Source organism: Dromiciops gliroides, chromosome 1 (genome assembly GCF_019393635.1).
Source record: "Dromiciops gliroides isolate mDroGli1 chromosome 1, mDroGli1.pri, whole genome shotgun sequence".
NCBI lineage: Eukaryota > Metazoa > Chordata > Mammalia > Microbiotheria > Microbiotheriidae > Dromiciops > Dromiciops gliroides.
This window is the reverse complement of record NC_057861.1, coordinates 203582807-203608567: the sequence shown is the minus strand read 5'-3', so window position 1 is coordinate 203608567 and position 25761 is coordinate 203582807. Positions and strand designations below refer to the sequence as shown.

At 36.8% G+C, this 25761-nt stretch overlaps 1 pseudogene; it reads right to left on the bottom strand.

The window, feature by feature from the left end:
• Positions 1–1118: 1118 nt before the first annotated feature.
• LOC122747020 overlaps positions 1119–25761 on the bottom strand; it is a 31990-nt pseudogene continuing 7347 nt past the window's right edge.

Here is a 25761-nt window from a genome sequence, read left to right as displayed (position 1 = left end):
TAGCAAGGAGATTACAGCAAGTGATCACCAGAATAATACACTATGATGAGGTAGCATTTATACCAGGAATGTAGGGCTGGTTCAACATTAGGAAAATTATTAACATAATCAACCATATCAATAAGAAAACTAACCCAAATCATATGATTATTTCAATAGATGCAGAGAAATCTTTTGACACAATACAGCACCCATTCCTAATTAAAAAAAAAAACTAGAGTGCTTAGGAATAGGTGGTGCTTTCCTTAAAATAATAAGCAGTATCTACCTAAAACCATCAGCAAGCATTATATGTAATAGAGATAAGTTATAGGCATTCTCAATAAGATCAGTGGTGAAATAGTGATGTCCATTATCACCTCCATTATTTAATATTGTTCTAGAAATGTTACCTTTAGCAAACAGAGAAGAAAAGGAATTAAAGGAAATAGAATAGGCAAGGAGGAAACAAAATTATCACTCTTTGCAGATGATATGATGGTATACTTAGAGAATCCTAGAGAATCAATTCAAAAATTACTTGAAACAATTAACAACTTTAGCAAAGTAGCAGGATATAAAATAAATCCACATAAATCATCAGCATTTCTATACATACCCAACAAAGTCCAGCAGGAAGAGATAGAAAAAGAAATTCTATTTAAAGTAATGGTAGACAATATAAAATACTTGGGAGTCTACTTCCCAAGACAAACCCAGGAACTCTATGAACACAATTACAAAACACTTTTCACACAAATCAAATCAGATCTAAATAATTGGGAAAATATCAACTACTCATTTACAGGCCGAGGTAATATAATAAAAATGACAATTCTACCTAATTTAATTTACTTATTCAGTACCATACCAATCAGACTACCTGAAAATTATTTTATAGAGCTAGAAAAAATAATAACATTCATCTGGAAAAAACAAAAGGTCAAGAATATTGAGGGAAATAATGAAAAAAATGCACAGGAAGGTGGAATCTGAAGCTTTACTATAAAGAGGCAGTCATCAAAATGTTCTTCATCTTCTCCACATGGTGGGCTCACAAGGATTTTCTTCTATCATTCTTTCTCTCAAAGACACTTCTCTGCTTATTTCTTCAGCAATATCATTTCTCTTTCTTGATGCTATTTAGCCACAACTGTCTGTTTATGTGTGTGGGCCATGTGGTATTGAGCCTGGCTTAGCACTGCTTGGCTTCTCTAGCAGCAAGGCCCAAGTCAATCTCATTTTTTCCCCTCCTATGTTACTCAAGTAACTAAAATACCAGTGGGCAAGTTCCAGTTGTGTAACCACATTAAGCACCTCCTTGAGATTACTTTTCTCATCCTTGAGGACAGAAATAGTCTCTGAAGTCCCTGAGCCACATTGAACATGAGACCTGTATTTCTGGGTGCCACATGTGTAACCTTTAGCAAATTCTGTTTCAACTCCTACAGCTTGCATCGCTTAAAGAAGGATAAGGCCAAACATAGGATGATGTCCAGGTTCTAGTGTTTATAGAACTTTCAGGGGAAGTTTTAGTACATCTGAACAGCACTGATATATTGCTTGTGATCCATGTAGATGTGTGCTGTTTAGTCACACATCATTGAAATCTGTGATTGCCTCTCGTATTAGGGCAAATAAATTATGAACTTCAGGGAAATATCCTTTGAGGGCCAGCACAAGAACTATGCCAATGGCTATGTAGAGGTTCTTATGATTATATCTGAGGATTTGTTTGCTAATGACTAAAGCACTATTGTGATGTTGCTTTTCTTTCTTAGGGCTCTGGTGGGGTGATGCAAAGTTTGTCACCAAGCCACCAAGGGCCAGCATGGAGTATATGTCATTTTGAGTGTATTGTTGAGTTAATATTCTTTTAAATTTCTTCTGTCCTGGACCTCCTTCTTGCTTGGTCAAATGAAAAATGCCAATTGGAGACCAAACATCTGAATGATCCTGATTAATCTGAAGGGCTTCTTAAAACCAATCTTAAGTCTTAAAAAATCTCTCTTATTTTTACTCAATGTTCCTAAGCACTAATACCAACCTACATAATTAGGATAATCTGATAATGTAAAAGCTATTCAGCTTTCTTGCTTCCTGGAATTTACACATTGCCTCATAAAGCCTGGCCACATTGGAGGCTGAGATGGCATTATAGTAATTCTTTTCACGTTAAGTGTCTGCATTGGCAGGATCCAAATAGGCCTTCCCAAATTTCTTTGCCTCACTTAAGTTTCTGAACCTAAAATGTTGCATGCCTTTGTTAAATAAAATCTCTGGTAGGATTATTTACACCTATCCTATAAGATGTGGGTCTCTGTTCTTCAAACTGACATGGTATTTCCCGTATGTCCGTCTGTTCTAGTATTTGTGCCAATTCTATCCACACCTTGACATCAACAGGATAGTGATCAGTGTTTTTCCTCAAGTAGCCCTTGGAAATGTCTTCTTTGTCTTGATTTTCTGAGGTTCCAGAGAAAGAACAAAATTTTTTCATTGTTTCATAATTAAGATAAGCTTTCAAAACTTTTTTCAAAGCATTGAGATGGATTCTTGTCACCTTGGTAAATATACATTTGACACAAACCAAAAAAAAGGACAGTAGTATAAAAGAGGATGAGAAACATTTAGTGACTTGGTCATAGTCTTTCTGAATACAGAACGACCCAGCCAGTTAATAACAACTTTCTGCCTGTATTAGCTTCTACCTCTGTGTTCTGGAGAGCATGGAGAGTCAAGTGCAAGGTTTTTTAGTAATCCTTTTTGAAAAAAAAAGACTTTTATTATCCTTTTTGAAAAAAATGACTTGCCAAGTGGCTTAGTACCATAGAATTGCTAGGATCAATTGTATAAGCTCAATAAAGAAAATAGATGTCATTCTTGGTAGAGTTACCTTCTTTATTGAGTGTAAGACAGCCAATCCAACTAATGTTCCTACAATTTGGAGTTGAGTGCCAGGGCCCTGCCAAATGCCATAGGAACTTTTTCCAGTTTGCTCAGTTTCAGAAAGCAATGTCTCATTCCTAGGTGGACTTCTACTGGTCATCCTAGGTAGGTACATAGTGGTTTTTTATAGTATTCAAGGGCTTCTCTATAATCTTTCTTATTAAATGAAAAATAAGCTTTACCCAGAAGGGCTGGTACAAAATGAAACCGCATCAGCCTGGTCCCCTTTGTCATCTTGCAATAGATAAAAACAGGCTCCATGTACCACTCCTCCCAAAATGGTTCTGATTACATATACATGATAATTTTGTTAGCCATCATATATAGCAAGATTGCCTGTGGGGTGAGTTCCTTCTTGTGCTTTTTTTTTTCTTTCCTGATCTTTTGTACATAGCAGCCTGCCAATGTATCTAAGGAAATCATCTTTTTCATGGTTTCTATAATACAGGTTGTCATGTATTTGTGCTACTTTGAACAATTTCATAAAATCTTCTGATTTTCCTTGTTTGTAATATTCCTGACCTAAGGCAATCCATATGAGTAGCTGAGTATGTTCTTGTATCAGAAGAGGGATAAGCTCATCTTCTTCCAGTAACTGATGGAAGTCAAGTTCAATTATCTCTTTACTAGATACCTTTAAGGTCTTTTCCAAGCTGTGGCTCTATAACCAAAGTCCCTGGGTTCAGGTGCTATCCCTGCTGTCAAATTACCTCTGTGACCTTGGGTAAACAAGTCAATTCATTCACTCCACTCAATCCATCTGTGTAATTTAAGATTCTAAATGTGGATTCTAATGTGTTCCCCCAGTTTGGGGGAAACTGACTAAAAATCACTGATAAAACGAGTTTAGGTTTTTAAGGGTTTATTGGAAAATAGAAAGAAAAAGATTGAGAACAGAATTCTAACAGTCTGGCATTCCTATCTTTCCTCAAATCTCCTGTGAAGTCCTCTGCCGCCACCACCATCAAGTCCGGAAGCCAAAAGGGCCCGCGCTCTCTGCGCAGGCTCCCTTTCCTCCTTCCTGTCTCCTCCCAGACCATAGGAGGCTCCTCCAGTTGATTGGCTGGTAGACTTGATAGACAGCACCCATGAGCAAGCGTCATTTCCTGACGCCAAGGAAAAGCCACAATGCCTCTGAGGCATTTTCCTCATGGTGGAGCTCTCCACAGCAAGTCTCCAGTAGGTGGCGTCATTCCAATCATTACACATCCTAACTCAGTTTTCTTGGATTACATGGTCTGTGGTCACCATCTCAGCTGAACATTAAACGGAGGGTAAGAGATGTTTCCAATCCTGTTCCAACCATAATTGTTGTCTCCAGTCCTATCATCCCATCTGCTGATTTACATTCTGATGCAAGCTTCAGAATCCATATGAGGGTGTTAGGGGTGAACAGTTGTTCAGTTTAGAACTCAGATACTTTTAGATAGAAAAATACACACAGACACACACACCCACATACACACATACCCTTTGAGCTCAACATTGTATCTAGCTGTTATTTTTAGATGGACTATCTGTACACTGAAGATTCTCCTAGCAACCTCCACTCTGACTTTGTAGGTGACTATTACCAAGTAAGAAGCTGATACTGTTCAATCTCTTCCATAAGTATTTGGACTGTCAGTGGACTATTACAGATAGGAAAACAACCAAAGGATAATAAAAAAAAATAAATAAACATGTGGCTAAAAAGAAAGTTATAATATATTTCATTTCATAATGCTATCAAGAGAACTCAAAAAATGGCAACCTATGATTCCATAGATAGAAAATTTTGCCAAAACTTTGTATCCTTGTATCACAAATAGTTCTTTCCTTATAATGTTTGAGTTTTTATCTCCAACTGACTTTCTGTGTGAGTTTATGTGTCTCTTTGTGAGTCAGAATCATAGGTCCTCTTCTCTGGCTGCTGTTGTTGAGTTGTGCACTTTGGACTGGCTTAAGCCAGAATTGTGTTAAACTGTTGCTACAAAATATCCTACTTCTGTGTCCCCCCCTGTTTCTGGAAAAGACTGTCCACTCTCTATCTTAATCTCTCCCTGATCTTCTTCCATTAATTGTCCCTGCCTCTCCTAAGCTATGGGTTCCATTACCTGGTTGTCCCAGCACACATCTACTTTTCCTTCTAATAAAACTTTTCTGCTTTTAAATTAAATTGGAATGGGGCAGCTAGGTGGCACAGTGGATAAAGCACCAGCCCTGGATTCAGGAGTACCTGAGTTCAAATCCGGCCTCAGACACTTGACACTTACTAGCTTTGTAACCCTAAGCAGGTCACTTAATCCCCATTGCCCGGCAAAAACAAACAAACAAACAAAAACACAAAAAACAAATTAACTTGCACTCCTCTCTTTGTGAGAGGTAGGCTTTGCCTGGATGACACTCTCAATCACTTTTTATTTTATAATAGTACAGTTAATGTGTTCTATGACCCCATCTCAAGTCATCTTTTGATAGCTTCCTCTCTTTCAAATATTTTGAAAGTTGATATCTCAATACTATCAAAATAGTGGTGACAATAACACAAATTTCCTGAATGTATTTGTCTAGTTTTTTTTTTCTGTTTTCATCTATGGAGAGCTAAATTTCTTAGAGTCCAAGTATGTTTGTTTCACTCATATTGATTTTTAAAATAATTTGTTGACTTTTAATATGATTATCACACATTCTGACAAATTTGCTCCATATTTGTGTCTATTGTCACTCTTTCATAATATATGGAAATATGTATATCATGATTATATATATACATATATATAAATTATATATTTATAACTAATGTATATTATTTTCATATTAGTCATGTTGTAAAAGAAGAATCAGAACAAAAGGGAAAAATCACAAGAAAGAAAAAAATAAAGTGAAAATAGTATACTACAATTTGCATTCAGATTCCATAGTTCTTTTCCTGAATGTGGACAGCATTTTCCATCATAATTCTTTTGGAATTTCCTTGGATTATTGTTTGGCTGAGAAGTGCTAAGTCTTTCATAGTAGATCATTACACAATGCTTCTGTTACTGTGTACAATGTGCTTCTGATTTTGCTCATTTTACTCAGCATCAGTTTATGTAAATTTTTCCAGTTTTTTCTGAAATCTGCCTGCTCACCATTTCTTATAGCACAATAGTATTCCATTTATATACCACATATTCATATACTACAACTTGTTGAGCCATTCCCCAATTGATGGGCATCCCCTCAATTTCTGATTCTTTGACACCACAAAAAGAGTTGCTATAAATAATTTTGTACATGTGGTTTCTTTTCATTTTTCATAATCTCTTTGGGAAATAGATATTGCTGAGTCAAAGGGTATGCACAGTTTTGGAGCCCTTTGGGCATACTTCCAAATTGCTCTTTAGAATGGTTGGATCAGTCCACAACTCCACTAACAATTCCAATTTACCCACATCTTCTCTAACATTTATCATTTTTCTTTTTTGTTATATTGGCCAATCTGATAGGTGTGAGTTGGTACCTCAGATTTCTTTTAATTTTCATTTCTCTAATCAATAGTGATTTAGAGCATTTTTTGATATGACTATAGTTATTTTTGATTTCTTCATCAGAAAACTGCCTGTTCATATGCTTTCACAATTTCTCAATTGGGGAATAATTTGTGTTCTTATAAATTTGTTTCAGTTCTCTATATATATTGGAAATGAGGCCTTTATCAGAAAAAACTGTCTATAAAAATTGTTTCCAAGCTTTTTGCTTTCCTCCTAGTCTTGATTGCACACTAAGTCTGTATTCTAAAACAGTTTTGCCTTTGGATAGCATATCTCTGCAAATGACAAAGCAATAAAGTGTTGACTGAAATTTCTGGGCTCTTTTGGTTTCCTTTTTTATAGTGATTCTTTACATTGGTTGATTTTCTACAAGAAATGGTGGCAGATAGTTTCAAGTTCCATCAACCAATATACATTGATACTTTCCTGGCAGCTTAGGGTTTTAGATAATTTCTTAGACCACTGAGAGGTTGTGACTTTTCTAAGGTAACATAGACTACATGTGTCATAAGTGAAGACCGAATCCAGGTATCATTGATCCAAGGCTAGCTTTCTATCAAACACACAAGGCTTCTGCTTCTTTAATCTTATAAAATATTCAATTTTATTTAGAGTGATATCATTTAATGATTATCATATGCCATATATTCCAGATGTCTTACTGAAAAAAGTATATATGACCAGCTTTGTGGCTTCTGAGTAGCCTACATAACTTTGGTTTCTTTCACTTCTGAATTCTATACCATTTCCCCCCAATATCTGTTCATTGCCCTCCTTTATTCTTACTATCTCATTAAAGTCACTGAGAATCAAGGCTAGGTTTGGAGGAGCTTGTTCAGGTCTTCCTGAATTTCCTATACCTCTTCATCTCTTAAAATAGATGTTTATGTATATGTTATGATTATCTTCATGCTGTCTGCTTTGTGAATGAACAGAGCAAAACTGGATGGTAAAAACATCCATTATAATGCCTTCTTGTTACCTTTGATTATACAAAGAACTTATCTTCATCAACTCTTTTTTTTTTCCTCCCCAAGGGGAACATTAGAGCCATTCTCCCATTTAGCTACAAATTTCTTGTGACAACTGTTTTTATTCATAATGAGAAAAGGATCTCACTTTTATAATACTAAGTTAAATTAATGTTATATCTTTTCCTTTTAGATGGAATTGGTATGCTTTTTTTTTTTGCTTAACTTTTTTTTCTTTGTTACAGGGTAGGGCTCAGTGGTGGGAGCTTTAGTAGGAATTCGAATGATGAAAATACGGAATAACTAATGGACAGTCACATTGTGTTGTCAGGAGATTGCAATGAAGGACCCCACCACATTGGGTGGACTCACTGTTGTGAACCTTGGGAAAGGTATGGATAAGAATCATGCAGTAATGCAGTCATAAATGTGTCATCAATCTACATCATTAACATGAATACCCACATTTATAAACAAAGACAAAATACAGTAAAAATGTCATTTTTTTTAAAAAGGATGAGTCTTAATAACCATTGCCTTTCTCATGACATTTTACCAATATCACTACAGAATCATAAGGGTTATGAAAAGTTTTAAGGGCCATTTGTGATTTTTCTTTGTGACATGGGCTGCCATATTTTGAAAAGTGGCCTGTTCTTTTTTTTTAGAACTTTTTTTTTCCCAAATTACATGTAAAAACAAATTTTGACATCAATTCTTTAAAACTTTGTGTTCAAAATTCTCTTCCTCCCTCCCTCCCCACCCCAAGAACTCAAGCAACTCAATACAAGTTATACATGAGTAATCATGCAAAACATTTCCACATTATCCAGGTTGTGAAAGAAAACAGATAAAAGCAAAATTTCAGATAAAGGAACTAACACAAACATCTGGGCATCCTTATCTTTACCAAACACTTTTTTGGATTCCTGTATTATTATCATGATGCTTCTGTATTTCCCCCATACTTGTTATAACTGAAATTGTTAAACTTCTTTTTTGCTTCTGGGTTGATTTCTGTATAATACTATTGAAACTGACAATGTCTTATAAACAGTGGACTAAAACCTTATATACCCTCAGAAATGGGGAGTCCTCTGAGCTTTTCTCTTAGGAGTGACAATAAAATATCAAATTGACATTTGTTTTTTTCTGTCTGTCTCTATTTTCATAGGTGGACAGGTATGTTTTGTTTTTTTGTCTGTCTCTGATTTGTAAGAGAAATTAAACATTATTTCCCTGATCTGTTTGTAGGAGACAGGTAGATATATCATGTTCTCTGATCTGGTTCATTGTAATTTCTCTGATCTGTTTGTAGGAGGCAGGCAGATACAAAAGCTATATTTTAATATTCGACAACTTTTATCCAAAGAATCAGTATTTTGTTGGTAAGGCTACTGGTGATGAACCTCTCCCTCCTTGGCTGATATGGTCCTTGAGAAAATATATATTCTGTTGTTAGTATTGTCCTTAAAACCCTTAAAATTCTGTAGAACCTGCTAATCTTTGTATAACTGATATACACATTTCATCTCTAAAAAAATCACATATAAGAGTAAGGCTTTTATGGAAATAGTGAATAAAAATATTTAAATTCATAGAAATTACCCTGTTATAATTGTTTTTAGTTTTGTCCATATATCATTCAGTATATCTGATTTCATATAGTATTTATACAGTCTATAATTATTCATATAGTCTCCATATTGAATTCTAGGATAAGGAAATTTTGAAAATTTGATGTATCTTCAATTATTTAAAATATTTGAAATGTGAACACAGAGTAGAATGACAAACAACTATAAACACTGAAATGGTAGGAGCACTGGGGTTTTATGAGTCCCTGAACTGTATCTCCTAGTAGCCTTTACACAGGCAGAGATTCTGCATAGGTATTCTTTATGCATTCCTGATTTAAGAATACATGACAGAGATTTCTCAGGGGGATGAACCGATTTGGGTTCCTGGTTCTTGCTTAGGTTTCCATTTTGGAGTCCTAGGGTCCCAATCAACAGACGGGCAGTTCAACTGATGAAGAATTCTGCAGCAGGGTGGACCATTGGGGCTGCTGAGGCTGTCCCAGATAGGGCTGCTACCCAAAGACTCAACCATTGGGCAGGTATCATAACTTCTGAGCTCAGATACCAAAGTCCATGTTAGGAATTCGACAGGCCTCTGAGCCACCACCCCAGGCCCCACTCCCACCCCCCACCCCCAGCCCGGAAAAAGGGTCAGTGGGTCTCAATTAGTTTGTTAATGCTTCAAGGGGCTGCTGATCACACAGTCTCATCACGTGCAGTTGGGGGCGGAGCTCCTGGTTGCTAAGGTTCAGTCCTGGTGGGGAAGGCTTCAAACAGCCATGAAGATATTTCAGAGTCCCCTTTATAAAGTGCGGGGAACTTAGAAATGCCCAAGACAGATGTCGGAGTTCTTGATAGTGAGTCAGAGCAGCTATGGGAAGAAGCATCTGGCCCATCTCAGCCGGATGAATTTGGATTTTCAGCTGCTACTTCTGTTACCTCCCTGGTCTGGCTCCAGCTAGAGAATGTTAAGGAACTAGCTTTTGCACCCCATAAAAGGACCTTTACCCTTATACAAACTGGAGCTGTGCTCCAGATTATCTCTTGATAGGTCTGTAATCAGCCATATGATGGGCACATGATCAGCGAGTGAGTTATCAAAAGCTTTACACCTGGAGTTGATATGTATTACCAGTCAAGTCCAAGTTTTCAATCCAGGCCTAACCATTTCTAGAAAGGAATCATGAACTGGATCTTGACAAACTCCCAGAAGCTTCTCCAGGTACCAGTGATGTTGCTGTAAGCAGGTAGGGACCCTGGAAGCAGATATTAAGATTTTGTTCCCAGGGATCATGCTGGTGTAACCTGAATATGTAGGCTCCTCCTCTCTAAGCCTCCTTATGTGCTGGAAAGAAGCAAAGTCCCAGTTTAAAATAGAGTATTATTTGTGGTATCCTTTTCAGAGGGCGGGTGAGTATGGGGATTGTAGCAGGAGGACTTTGGGGTCCGGGTTCCATGTCAGTAAATGAATGGTTGTCAAGTGGCTGCTGGGGATGGATGCCTGGGGCCCTTTAGGTTGGCTATGGAGAGGTCTTACAGTTCCTGTCAATGGGTAGTTGGGTGGGATTGCTCCAAGCTACTGGGGTTGGGGTTTTGAGTTGGGTGGAGCTTGGAACTGCTAGGCAAGGGTAGCTAGGGCTGGGCAGGCAGGATAGGAAGGTAAAGGTAAGGCTGCTGTGGAGATCTCAGTGTGTCCACGGAGCCCCCAGCTTCTGTGCAGGGTCTTAGAGTCCTCAGGGCCACTGCCTGGAGAAAGGGGTCGGTGTGACTGAGGGATGTTAGGAACTCCAAGGGACTGCTGAACCAATCTCAGTTCTCATGTCAGAGGTGAGGGGTAGGCCATAGGGTTGGGGTAGGGGAAACTGAGAGGCTTCTTACTGAGGATGGGTTCTGGGTAAGTTGGAAGAGGAGTGCAGAATTTTGAGCTGCTAGGAAGGGATCCTGACGTCACCCATAGCAAGTGTGAGGGGTTCTAAGCAGAAGAGGAAGGGTGCTAGAATCCTTGTCAGCAAGAGAGCAGCTGCTGGGAGTGGCCTAGGAGGGCAAAGATGTTATAGCTCATTACCAGGAAGGGATTCCAGGGTGTCCCTGTGAGGCAGGTTAGTGGAAGATAAATTGGAATGGGGTGAGACTTGAGGCAAGGAGACCAGGTGGAAGGTTTTTTTGCAGTAGTCCAAGTGAGAGATGACCAGGGCCTGAACCAGGGTTGTAGCTGTATGGGTGAGTGGGTAGGAGCCTTATACAAAAGATATTGTGAAAGCAGAGAGGGCAAAATGATTTAATGTGTCAGATGAGTGAGAGCGCAGTGAAGGATGACAATGAAGTGCAAGTATGGGTGACTGGAAAGATATTGAAACCCTTGACATTAATAGAAGATTCTATTCAATAAGCATTTGTTTATTTATTTATGTTGTAAGGCAGTCAGGGTTAGGTGACTTCAGCTAGAAGTGTCCAAGGCCAGATTTCAATTTAGATCCTCCTGACTCTAGGGCAAGTGCTCTATTGTCCACTGTGCCTGTTAGCTGCCCCTAAATAAGCATTTATTAAGCATTTACTATTTGTAAAGCATTTTGCAAGGTACACAGGAGACTAGGAGAAAATGTGATAGCTATTCCCTTCAAAATCAATCTTGATCTGTAGTTAAACAGAATCAGAATGAGGTGAGAAACCAGAAGAACAGATAGTTGTGAATTGTCAGGATGCAATCATGATGAGTGAGAAAGAGGGAGAAATGGAAAAAAAGAGGTTATGTGAGAATAAAATTGGATATTAGATCATAAATCTCCCCTACTTAACTTTTACCTTAATTTATCTCAGGCAAATGAGGTAAAGTCAGTGGGGGTTGGCATAGTAATATAATCAATTTGTAAGTGCTCAAAAGGTGTATATGCTAGGGGACGCCCTCCATAAGCTTTGGCCTTAAAAGCATACTGATATACCAATAAAGTGACATATGCCAAAGAATTTCCCATTTCTTTTTTTCTTAGGCTTAGATAGGGCCTCAACTATACTACTGGGACATTTTGCCTAGACCAGTAGTAACAATTTAAGTTCATTATGGTCTGCTTTTACAGGGACCTCAACTAATCATTTTTTAGCTCATGTAATTAATGGCCAAGGTTGTTGGTAAAAAAAAAATACCAATATATTAATATCAGACTTCAGAATTACTAGAGTAGATGATTTGGAATAGGAAGCATCAATATTTTAAGATATTAAAATAATTAACCTTTTTTTAAAAAATTTTGTATCATTTATACTGCTGAAGTTAGTAAAGCTTAAAAATACATTAAGAAGGGGCAGCCAGGTGGTGCAGTGGATAGAGCACTAGCCCTGGAGTCATGAGGACCTGAGTTCAAATCCAGCCTCAGACATTTGACACTTACTAGCTGGGTGACCCTGGGCAAGTCACTAAACCCCAATTGCCTTACCAAAAAAAAGAAAAGAAAAATGCAAAAATACATTAAGATTTTCGGGATATCTTGTACATAATTCAATATATACATACCTTCAGTGGTAATATTTTACCTACCCAAGAATTATTTTATTCATTTTAAGTAAGAAACACTGGAAACATTGTTTACCTCTTCTCTTTCCATCAGCATTTATGCTTGTTTTGGACTTCACAAAACATGATCCACCTTCTCATCCCTCTTTTCACCTTGCTTTTGTGATCAACACATAAGACCCACTTAAATGTTTCTTGAATTCAATTGAATTGGTTCATAGTGGTGAAGAGGCTTGCCTGTAGTCATATGGCTGGTAGATGATAGAGCCAAGATTCCAGCCCAGATTGTCTGTTTCAAAACTTGTGTGCTTTCCAATTCAATTATCTGAAAAGTATTTCATTCTGAAAAGTAATGTCAGTCATATATACAACTAACAAATATTTATTGGGCACTTACTGCCTATAAAGCTTAATGTTAAATACTTGTCAAATGCTATGTTGCAATGTTGAAAACTGAAAAGGGCTATATTTACTGAAAGTCATTTCTACCCATCTTTTGCCCCACCTAGTTCACTTCTACCTTTCAAGGTGCAGCATGAGTATTGCCCTGTTGTAGGGCCTGGCATTTTGGCTGCTTGATCAATCTGTTTAGGTTAGGCCCTAAACATCATTCAAGATTGTGCAAATGGATCTCAAAATCTGGCCTGAACTCTGCTTCCTGAACACTTGGTGGTTCACTCTTGTTAAGGGCTAAAATTCTAGCTAGTCTGTCTAAAATATCTAATGAGTGGTCGCCAATAAATTATAAGCTTTAGCAAGAGTTAGGTTTTTAAGCATTTATTAAGGAGAATAAGAATTTGGTAAAGAGAGAGAGAAAGGCCTAGATTCCTATCTATTAAAGGGAGAGCACATTTCTAGCTCCCTTCTCCGCCAGCGTCCTCAGGAAAAAGAAAGAGACTGAGCGCCAGTCTCTTCCTTCCTCCTCCCACTAGTCTGCGTCACTTCCTGATGCCTGGTCTTGCCCTCAGAGACCTTCGCTTCATGGGCAGAACTCTTTTACAGTAAGTATCCAGCAGGTGGCGTTATTCCAATCGTTACAGTCCCCCCTGTTGTTCCTCAAGAAACAAAATGTTTCCTTGACGGAACAGTAAAAACAATATGATAACTATTGCTAACTAATAATATGTGAACAACAATATAGAAAAGGAAGAGAGGAAAGTTTTGTCCAGAGGGGCGATTTTTTTTTGTCCTCATGAACTGACGCTTTGACATTAGTCTTGCAAAGGGAGGGCCTCTGCAGAGAATACACGTTACAGATGGTGTATATTATAACAGAAAGAGAAAAAAAAACAACAAAAACAACAAATCAAAACTGTTCATTTAAAGTCTCTGAAAGTCTTTTCTCAGATGTCCTCTAGGTGTAGTCGTGGAATGGAAGTCTTTTCAGGGGTTGATGTGTGGATGCTGGTAATCAGCCAGGAAAATTTCCTACAAAATTGAGCTTAACACAACTTTAAAATAGCTTTGTCAATAATCAAATCAAACAATGAAAGTTCTCAAAAACATGTCTAAGGGAATTCAGAATCTTAGTTGTTACACATGAAACATATAATAAAACAAAAATTGAAACATTCTTTAAAATTATAATATTACTATAGTCCCCCCTTATGGAGGGTAATTGAGAAGACAATTGCTGCAATATTAATTAATAAAAATAATTTTTATCTTTGTTTCATCACTTTTTGCATCATCTGCCTAATTATCCTCATGCCATTATGAGAAATTAGAAAATCTAATATAATTGGTAACAGATGTCAAGGCCAAATTCAACACTGTTATTTATCATGACACCTGAGATAATTATGGGGGTTACCATAAAAGAACAGAGAAATGATGGGATATGAGCATTCCCACACTTGAGCAATATATACTGCCCATGCAGTATGCCAGGTCTAAAATAGGTGGATGGAATATATGTCCATGCCACCAAACATATTGGAGGAAACTGAGTCAGACTTAATCAGATACATGGGATTGAGATGTCCATGGCATCAGGCATATAGGAGGGAGCATAGAAGCCAGGTGTAGAAATGAGATGGGTGGGATGAATACTTCCAGCCATCTGTACAATATTGTGGGGAAAAATAAAATAAAATATTAAACCAAGAGAATCCAACCTCAACATTAGTCAAAAGCCGTTCCCTCGGCCATACCTTGACTTCATGCATGTCTCCCCTCATGTGACAGTTCAGTGTCTGCTCTTGCATGTATTCCTCTTGTGATTGGATGGCATCTTGGCCAACTGGCATCTGATAACTCAGAATAAAGGCAATTAATGTCTTAAATGATAAATTCCCATAATCCAAGTCTCATATGGATTTAAAAATTGAGGATAATAAATGATTGCAAAAAATGTGAATATATCTTGACTCAGAATATAATATATAATTATGCAACAATTTCAAATAATACCCCTTTTTTTTACTTAGTATACAATTACTTTTGTGAAAAATCAGAACATATTTGAATACAAGTTAAAGCACAACACAATCTCAAAGACAACTTTTACAAATGTTCCTCTCTTTTTTTTTTTGGAATATGCTTATCAAAAATAATACTCCTAGAATCAATTTACACTTGCCATGGCAAACAATTTGCCAGGGAAATGCTTTAAAGAGTTTGATCAAATAATCAGTTGAGAAAAAATAACAAAAACAAACAACTCAGAATATGGGAGCACAATACTCCTAGAATTAACATTGTATTATGAAATCAAAACCATCTCTCAATTTTTTAAAATTAGATAAATGAATAGAAGAAAATACACATGGAACAATAAAAAACAGTGAAATTCAAACTAAGGAAATCTACATGAGCATGAATTTAATATTAATAAGAGTATTATAAAATATAAACTTGATCACATGACTAAAAAGTTTTTACAAATATTCTCCTTGTTTTAAAAACTAAGTATAAGACACAATCTCAAGCCTGAAAATCTCTATGAAAATAAACCCATACCATTAATTTCAAAATGTATATGTAATAGCATAGAAATCCTATGTAACCTCTGAACTGACATTAATACTCTGAATGAATTCAGAACACTTTTGATTCCGGTATCTAAAATCCCCAATACTCATATCAATACCTTGCTGCTTACTTCTACATTTCTGTACAATATATACCCTTCCATGGCAAAAGAAGCGGAGTCTTGAACTATGGTGATGATTGTCATTCTTATTCAGCTTAAGTTTTTCTTCTTTAACCCCTCTATATTGTCTGTCAGTCTTTTCACCATACAAATGCTTTATAAGATTACTAATTAAAGACAAAAGCAGGTTAGCAAAATTATGAACAAAACGAGCATATCTGGAATTTAAAGGGCTTTCTAAGGTTGTCTCAGAAGCACAGCCAGGCTGGGGAAGGGCTGAGCCTGAAGCTGCAAATGTAGTTAGAGAAAGTTGAGCATGAGCATTAGATCTCTGGACTTTCCAGGCAGGGGAAGCAATGGGCTTGGCCATAGGAGTAATAGAGGGTGGGGTCTGGAGAGGAGGGGAGGGACCAGAGCAATTTGAATCAGACTTGATTTTGAACTCAGGCCTGGATTCCTCTTCCCCCACTTTGCCTCCAGGTGCTAGGGGATTAAAAGCTTCTAGAGAGTGGGTCATTGCCTCCAGGCATGCAAAATTAAAGCAACAATTACTGTTAGAACTGGGAAAAGCTGCGGGAATCTTTTCAGGTTTCTCTGAAAAAGCATGGTTGGGAGAGGGAGAGATATTTCCTTGTGTGAGTAAGTTGCTGGCTCTTTTAACAAAAAGAAAAAGAAAAATAGAAAATCCACAAAAACAAAGCATTAACATGATCTTATCTCCCATTTGTCTGGTTAAACAGACTAAAATCAAAAATAGGGTAATTAGGGAGTTTAAAAGGTCCATTCGAAAAAATTTAAAGGGAAAACACAGCCAGTACACCAGTACTTAGCAGTTAAAGGGAGAGGGAGGGGAAATTTCTTACCCAACCAGAAAATCAGAAGACTGAGGTTTAGCTTTCCTCTTCGTGGTCAGCCATCTGTTAAGGGCTAAAATTCTAGCTAGTCTGTCTAAAATATCTAATGAGTGGTCGCCAATAAATTATAAGCTTTAGCAAGAGTTAGGTTTTTAAGCATTTATTAAGGAGAATAAGAATTTGGTAAAGAGAGAGAGAAAGGCCTAGATTCCTATCTATTAAAGGGAGAGCACATTTCTAGCTCCCTTCTCCGCCAGCGTCCTCAGGAAAAAGAAAGAGACTGAGCGCCAGTCTCTTCCTTCCTCCTCCCACTAGTCTGCGTCACTTCCTGATGCCTGGTCTTGCCCTCAGAGACCTTCGCTTCATGGGCAGAACTCTTTTACAGTAAGTATCCAGCAGGTGGCGTTATTCCAATCGTTACACTCTACTGGCCTTTGATGATATTAAAATTACTTATGTATGTGTTTTAGCCTCTTACTAGTCTATAAGCTCTATGCATAAACTTCCCTGGTATCTAGCACAATACTTTGCATCTTGTATACATTACATAAATATATGTTGAATTTGGCTGAATGACCAAGTTTTTCATTTTTATCCATCACTGTTTTTTATATTTACTTTTTTTTGACTATTACTCAGCACAGAGTATGATTAATATGTGACATTTGACTCAGAATATCCTCCGATACACAATTCTATAGACTGAGCTGGGGTCATGTTTTATTACTGGAATTAGCTTTTCTTATACATGTATATAGATACCCATAGAAGATAAACAGAGATCTGTAAAAAATGTCTGCTCTATCAGGAATACAAAGGATCAGATTTATCTTTCCTGGTCCAAAATCCAGAAGAGTTAGTAAAGGAGAAAATGCAAAGTCTTACAACACAGAGGGCAAAGTACCCTACAATTAGCCATTGTAGGTTGGAACCCTGCAAGGAATGGACCCGGATTTGCCCATAGCCCCCCCTTTTTTTTGAAATGGGCACAACTCTGTTATACACTCCATTGGATAGTGATGTACCATGTTAATTTTAACCTCTAGAGAAATATATATTTTTCTAGCATTTAGAGTACCATAATATACTGTGTGAAATAGAGTGGGGGTTAAGTTTGGCGGGGAGGGGCCAGGAAGACTCTCTATGACATAAGAGCCAGATGGAGGGGCTATTCTGCAGCCACTTTCAAATAACTTATTAGGTGTTACCAAATACTTCTTTGAAAAAAAATATTCAAATCTCACTCATTTTCAATGATGGAAAACTAATCAATATTTGTAGAAAAAAGAATTGAATTACAAAATATTAAAAAAAGAAATTGATTTCAATTACTTATATTTACACAAAGTAATTTATAGGAGATTAAAATAGCATGGGCCAGTGGAGATATTTAAAGGACTTACATAGATACTTCAGTAATTTGATAAGAATGCCTTGTAACTGCTCTATTTTTCAAATGTGATTATAAATGCCATAAAATAGTCTGTTGTCCCATGTAGAGTAAGCGTTTCTCTTAGAATCTAATTTGCATTATGATTTTTCCTAGCAAATCCTTTTTTAGAGGTAGTTCCAAACTAAATTTCAACCTTTTCCTTTCTATATTACAAATTCTGAATTAGCAAAAGCTGAATTAATGAGGGGACATTTCAAGTTCCTAGGATTTAGAGCTGGAATAGCCAGAAACCATGAGGCCAAGTTGAATAACATATAATAGTACTGAGAGAACTGGTCTGTGGTTATCATTTAAACATATAGAGAGAATGGGGAAGGTATCAGAGGATTAGAGAGAGTAAATTTTTGCCCCCTTTTGGGGAAGAGGAGAGGGATTATAAACAGGGAAAGTCTTAAAACTATGGGCCAGTGATCTTGAATTTGATTAATAGTAAAATACTAGAATGTATTATTAAAGGAATGACTTAGGAGTACTGCACATTTATAAAGGCTTTATAAAGAACAAGTCATAACAATAACTTCAATTCCCCTTTTCATAGAATTCCTGGACTGGTAGCTCTGGGAAGTACCGCAGACAAAATATTCCTGGATTGTAGCAAGGCTTTTTATGAAATTTCTCATCATATTCTTATGGGCCACCTGAATGAGTTTGACATGATTGCACATTAAGAAGAATTCCAAAAGGTAGTAATGAAGAGCCCCTCAAAGCCATCAATCTATCTTATCCTGGAGAAAGGTTCTAGTAGAGCTGTCCATTTTCCTGTGCTATTATACAATTTAAACAATGACTTGGATAGGAATATCATTGGAATGCTTGTTGAATTTGCAAATGACACATTTGGGAGGTATTGCTAATACAAAATGACAGAATCTAGATTTTGATAGTCTATAAAAAAGCCTAAATTTAATAAGATTACGTTTAACTATGGATAAACTTAAAGCACTATACTTGGGTTGAAGGAATCAATCCCACAATTGCTAAATAGAGAAAGCATGATTGAACAACAGGTTATGTGAAAAAAAAAAAACTATGAATTTTATTGGATTATAAATATGATTCATATGAGTTAATAATGACATGGAGGCCAAAATTAAACTAATGTTATCTTCAGATGCACGAATACAGGCATAGTGCCTAAAATACAAGGGAGTTTTTAGCCCTATTGTTCTCTGTTGATCAGGTCATTTGTGGAGTTTTATGTTTAGGTGCAGGCACCTTTTTAAAATGAGGACATTGACAAACTACATGTCCAGAGGAAAGCAACCTAAATGATAAGACTAAATAATATACTATGCAGCAATAGTTTCCCTTCAATTTTAGATATTTTCTCTGGAGAAAGAAAGGCTACAAGGAAACCTTATATCTATATTCAAATATTTGAAAAGTTATGTGGAAGTCTTGTTTTCCTTGGCTCTGGGTAGAAGAATTATTAGCAATAGGCAAATATTTCAGACAGGTAGATTTTGCTCATATCAAGAACATACTTCATAATAATTAGTACTTTTAAAAATGAAATAGGATGGGGGCCGCTAGGTGGCGCAGTGGATAAAACACTGGCCCTGGATTCAGGAGTACCTGAGTTCAAATCTGGTCTCAGACACTTGACACTTACTAGCTGTGTGACCCTGGGCAAGTCACTTAACCCCCATTGCCCCGCCAAAAAAAAAAAAAAAAAGAAATGGGATGTTGCTAGGTAGTGATTTTTCCGGGCATTCCTGTTTATGGTTGGTTTGAACCAGATGACTCTTGAGTTTCTTTCCAACTTAGAGGAAACTTGATTATGTAATTTTTTTTTCCTTCTGAAATATAAAGTCTTGTAACCTGAGAAGTATGAATGCCTTCCTTTAATGTTTCTAGTAGTAATAGTGATTGTTTCAGGGATCCTAATTTTAGAACCTGCTAAGAATTAGGGATCCTGAAAAAAGTAATGTATGTGTTTTACTCTATTCATTTGATTTTTATTTCTTATTTTTACATTTAAACAATTTAGTTGATGGGGATAAACTGCTAAATTACTAAATTAGTTAAAAAGTAAATTAAAGCATTAATAACTCAGAATTTGTCATTTGTAAACTTTTTTTGTATCACATATACACCAGCTCATCAAAACTGCTCTCGTTCCTATTTCCAATATAATTAAATTGCTTTAAAAAACAATAACATAATTATGATCAACAACAAAACATTATTTACTTTATTTGCATGCTTCCTGATAGATAATGTAGTTTAAGACACTTTACCTTTGAGGAGCTTATAAGTAAGTGGTTTGAGAGGCATTACATATGATGAATGATAGTGGAAGGGAGCATAGCTTGAATATTGAGTGATAAAGTATGTGATGATTGGAATGATGCCACCTACTGGAGACTTGCTGTGCGAAAGCTCCACCATACCAGAATCCAGCTTCCTCATGATGACTTCTTAAAGGAGGGAAGGGAGCCTGCGCGGAGAGCTCGGGGGCTTTTGGGTTCCTGACTTGGTGGTGGTGGCGGCAGAGGACTTCACAGGAAATTTGAGGAAAGATAGGAATGCCTGGCTGTTGGAATTCTGTTCTCAATCTTTTTCTTTCTATTTTCCAATAAACTCTTAAAAACCTAAACTCGTTTTATCAGTGATTTTAGTCAGTTTCCCCCAAAACTGGGGGAACAGATTAGAATCCACATTTAGAATCTTAAATTACACAAGTAGTTTGTACTCTCAGAATTTGGAGGGGGGGGGTGAAGGAAGGGTCATTGAGGGTTGAAAAACATAAAGAAGGCAGTAAAATGACTTTTTTTTTTGTCCAGACCTTTGATTTCCATGGTGTGGAAAATTTCATTTAAAGAAACTTCTTGTATTAATGCAGATCTGCAAGTGTTCTGGAATTGAAAATTTTATAGTATTGTTGCCAAGGCACTGAGAGTTTAAAGACTTGCTCAGGGTGACATAGACAGTGTGTGTCAGAGTCAAGTTTTGAACCCAGGTCATTCTGACTCAGATTGACTGTCCAGTGAAATCAGGTATCTAAAAATTGAATAAATGAAAAAAAAATTTCATTGCTTTGTAAATTAAAATATACATTTTTCTGTCCATTCCATTCTCAATAGGAAAACCTATTTTTTTTAATTTCTTATAACTAAAAAAAATTGATTCAATGACTGATAATTTCAACAAAGTGCAAATACTTCATGATATATTTCAAATGCAACAATGAAAATGGAAACTTTTATTTTGTGAAAAAACAAATTAATAACATCATAATTCATCTTTTGTGGCAGAGGGAAATTTTTATAGTAATTATGGGAGTTTTAGAAAGTATGAGTAAAAATATGGAAAGTGAAGTGAAATTCTGATATAAAACATGAACAATGACTAAAATATCCATAATACTTTCAGTTTTACAAAACATTTTCTTGTATATGCCTTATAATTGAAAACTAAACTCATTTTTGTATGCCATAGTCACTTATTACATGTTTGAGTGATTGACTTAGATTAATACTTTTCATATGTGGAAAGTATTAAGTATAGTTACTAAAATTACAGAGAAAATGATTTTTAAAATTATATTTTTTATATTTTCTATGGATGTTTGACCTAACTACTATAGATACTCTACTGATGCAAGTTATGGCTTGTTACATATTAATATGAGAAAGTATGGGGGATAAAACTGAGGCCCAAGCTAAGGCCCTGAAAACTAAATTAGGACACATTGGTTTTCCCCCAAGCCTGTGGTTCTGCTTTCCCCTGATGCCTGTGGCTCAGTACCTGCTTCCTGTTTATCCACTGTTTCCATGACATGCATGACTCTGTTTACTTAAATATGCCTTCCTGTATTCAAGCAGCAGCTCCCCACAATGTACTTGTGAGACCCCACCTGTATTCACACCTAAGGGATATATAACTGCAACTAGGACACCTGTTCAGGCCCGGGTATCAGAGACTACTCTGCTTTGGGCCCTCGTGCTCTTCCTTATTCCTGGGTGCCATTTGGGTTTCTCCATCAAAGTTCTCCATAACAATATTCTCCTGCTATATATATATATATATATATATATATATATATATATATATATATATATATATATATATATATATATATATATATATATATAAATAAACAAACCTAGTTAAACATCTAATTGAACTCATGCAGTCTACCTATTTTAGACAATTTTTTCTAGCTAAACTTTTTAGTGTACTTTCAGGTTGAAATCATACTTTCATAGCAATTAAGCTTTTATGGAAACTTAAGTGCTTTTAATCAACTGTTATATAAGCTGTATTACAAAAGTGAGAAAATTTGGGGTTTTTTCTCCTCCTTTTAGTTTTTGAAAGGGAAAAAAAAGAATATTTGTATATGGATAAAAAAATCAGCATTAGAAGAAACACAGTCTCAAATAAAAATACTCAAAAAGAGACTATTTGGAGGAACTGAAATGTATAGAGATCTATTTTGAGTAGAACACTGATGGAGTTAAAAATAATTATGGTGCATTGTAGTGAATCAACTCATTGGCATATGACTGTTGTCAGAAGTTTAAACATTTTAACTAAGAGAATATAAATCAACTGTTTGGGGACTATAGGAAAGTTATACAAAACCTATTGGGGTCTTTACCTAATGGGTGATATATATCATAAGCTAAAGATAATTCACTAAATTAAAGGAAGTCCTATTTGATGAATCAGAAGTTATGAGAGAAAGATGACAAACTGAAGATAAAACATAGTAAATAAGAAGTTAAATACATGAACAGCTAGAAGAATCAGGGAACAGAAAAACCAAAAGGCAACAGAAAAGCTACTAAAAGAAGGTAGTATATAGAGGCTTATAGGAGCTCAGCAAAGCTAATGACCAAGCTTTAGCTCATTTTAGATAAGCTCTTTGATTTAAGGAGACTATTATTGAGTCATATGTAACTCTTTATAATCCCATTAGGGCTTTTTTTGACAAAGATATTGAAGTAGTTTGGCATTTCCTTCTCCAGCTCACTTTACAGAGGCAGAAACTGAGGCAAAAAGGATTAAGTGACTTGTCCAGAGTCACACATCTAGTAAGTGTTTAAGGTTCTATTTGAACACAGTTCCTCTTGACTCCAGGCCCAGAACTCTATCCACTTCACTACCTAGCTCTCTAAGAATTGTATCTGCTGGAATCTCAATGGAAGAAAGCCAAACCCTCTGCTATTTGAAAAGCTGTCTGAGCTTATTGTCTTCTAGTAAAATCTACAGTCCATTTAAGGGGAAATATCAGGGTGTTTCTCTTGCCTTTTGCCTTCATCTATAACTTAAGGGGGGAAAGGGAAATAGTTATGTTTGTGCTGTATTTTTGCTGGTTGCTTTGTTGATATATTTTTACCAAAATGTACATAACATTTTCTCAGCACCCTGGCAAGGCCGACTTGATTACATGAGCTTTAAATTGCTTAAGTGGCCCATTAGTATCAAATAAGCAGCTTTGCCCTACAGAAGAATTGTGAGGACCAGGAAAGGAACATTATCAGATAGATAGCATTGCACATAATAGGTACTTAATAGGTGTTTATGGATTAATTCTCTAACAGATGATGTGTTGCTTCAAGAGTCAATCAATAAACAGTTATTAAGCACCTACTAAGTGCCAGTGCTGAGGATACAAAGTAAGGTAAAAGTCCTTTTTCTTAAGAATCTCACAGTCTAATTAGTAGTAGGGACAACATATAAGCAAATATATACAAACAAGCTATATACAGAATAAATTAAACATCAGGAGAGGGAAGGCACTAGAAATTAGCAGGATTGGGTTAGACTTTGTGCAGAAGGTGGTATTTTAGCTGGGACCTGAAGAAAGTCAAAGAAGTCAAGGGACTAGAGATGGGAAGAAGTTCATTCTCATGGGAGATAATCATTGAAAATGCCTGAAATTTGGAAAGAAAGGATCTTACTTAAGCAGAAGATTTTATATTTGATCCTGGAGGTGATAGGGAACCAGTAGAGTTTAATGAGAAGAGGGATGTCATACCTGAAATTTAAGAAAAGAATTTTGACAGCTGAATGGAAGATACAGTAGAGTTGGGATAGACTTGTAGCAGGCCAACCAACAAGCAGTCTATGGCAATAGTCCAGGCATGAAAGTGATGAAGGCCTACACCAAGGTGGTAGCAGTGTCAGAGGAGAAGAGGGGGCATATGTGAAAGATGTTGTGAAGATACAATCAACATGCCTTGGCAACAGATTAGGTGAGAAAGAGTGAGGAATTGAGGATGATACCTATGTTGTGAGTCTGGAGGCTTGGGACAATGGTGATGCCCTCAACAGAAAGGAGAGTTTTGGGGAGAAAATGAGAAATTTTTGTCATGTTGGATATCCACTTCAAGATTTCTAATTAGAAATTAGCAATATGACACAGCATATCAGTAGAGAGGTTAAGGCTGCATGAGTATATTTGAAATCATCAGCAGAGAGATAATAATTTGATTTATGGGAGCTGAAGAGATCACCAAGTGAAATAGTTTAGAGGGAGAAGAGTCATAGGACAGAACCCTGTGGGACAATCACAGTTATCAAGCATGTTCTGGATGCCAAGATGAAGATCCATCAAAAGAGACTGAGACAGTGGTCAGATAGGTAAGAGGAAAACCAGGAGAGAATATTAACATACTCTCTCTCTCTCTCTCTCTCACACACACACACACACACACACACACACACACACACACACACACACAAAACAAAAATTAGAGAGAAGAGAGCATCAAGGAGAAGAGAATGATCAGCAGTTTCAAAGTATTCAGAGAGGTCAAGGAAGAAGATTAAGAAATAGCAATTAGAGTTGTCAATTAAAAGATTATTAGTGATGGAGCCAAGATGGCAGAGGAAAGACAGTGAGCTCTCAAACTCATGACACAATCACTCCAAAAAACATCCAAATAATGCCATGGGACAATGCCTGGAGCAGCAAAACCCACAACAGAATGTCCTGAAATCATCTTCTTACCAAGAACAGCTTGGAAGGTCAGAAGGAGGGAGCTGCTATACTGACACAGGAGTGGAGACCAACCCCACAGTCACCCTGACACAGATCCAGTCCCAGGAAGGCCTCACCAAGGAAGGAGACCACCAGAGCCTTTGAATCAGCTGAAGCACCAGTGTCATATGGAACTAAATTCACAGTCTGGTGAGAGGGCTGAGCCCTTGGCAGGGTGGAGACTACCTGGGACTATCCTGGTATTGAGGCAGAACTTAGGTTTTTCACCACTGCTGGGAACCAATAGGTAGGCTTGAGTAGCAGTGGCCCAGGTTGGGGAGGGGAACAGGCTCCTCTGAGCTGACAACCGCAAAACACAAAGCTTGTTGATTAGCAAGTTGGTCTGGGGTCATCTAGGGACCAGGGAAGAGGTTAGGAAAGTGAAGAACCTGATCTTCCTTAAATCATATCACCTGGGACTTCTGAAGCTTGGGATCCTGCAGCCTGGAAACAGTGACCCACTTTAAGGATCTAAAAGGCAAGTAAAAGAAAGGCAAAATGAGCAGACCGAGAAAGGTTAATACCACAGAAAGTTTCTTCAGTGACAAGGAAGATAGAGGTGAACACTCACAGGAAGATGTCAACGTCAGGAACCCTATGTCTAAAGCTTCCAAGAAAAATATGAATTGGTTTTAGGCCATAGAAACATTCAAAAAGAACTTTGAAGATAAAGTTAGAAAGGTAGAGGAAAAAATAAAAGAGAAATGAGGGTTATGCAGGAAGGGCATGAGAAAAAAGTCAACAGCTTGAAAAGTCAAATTGGCAAAATGGAAAAGGAGGTACAAAAGCTCTCTGATGAAAATAATTGCCTAAGAATTAGGATTGAACAAATGGAAGCTGGTGACTTTATGAGCAACCAAGACACAA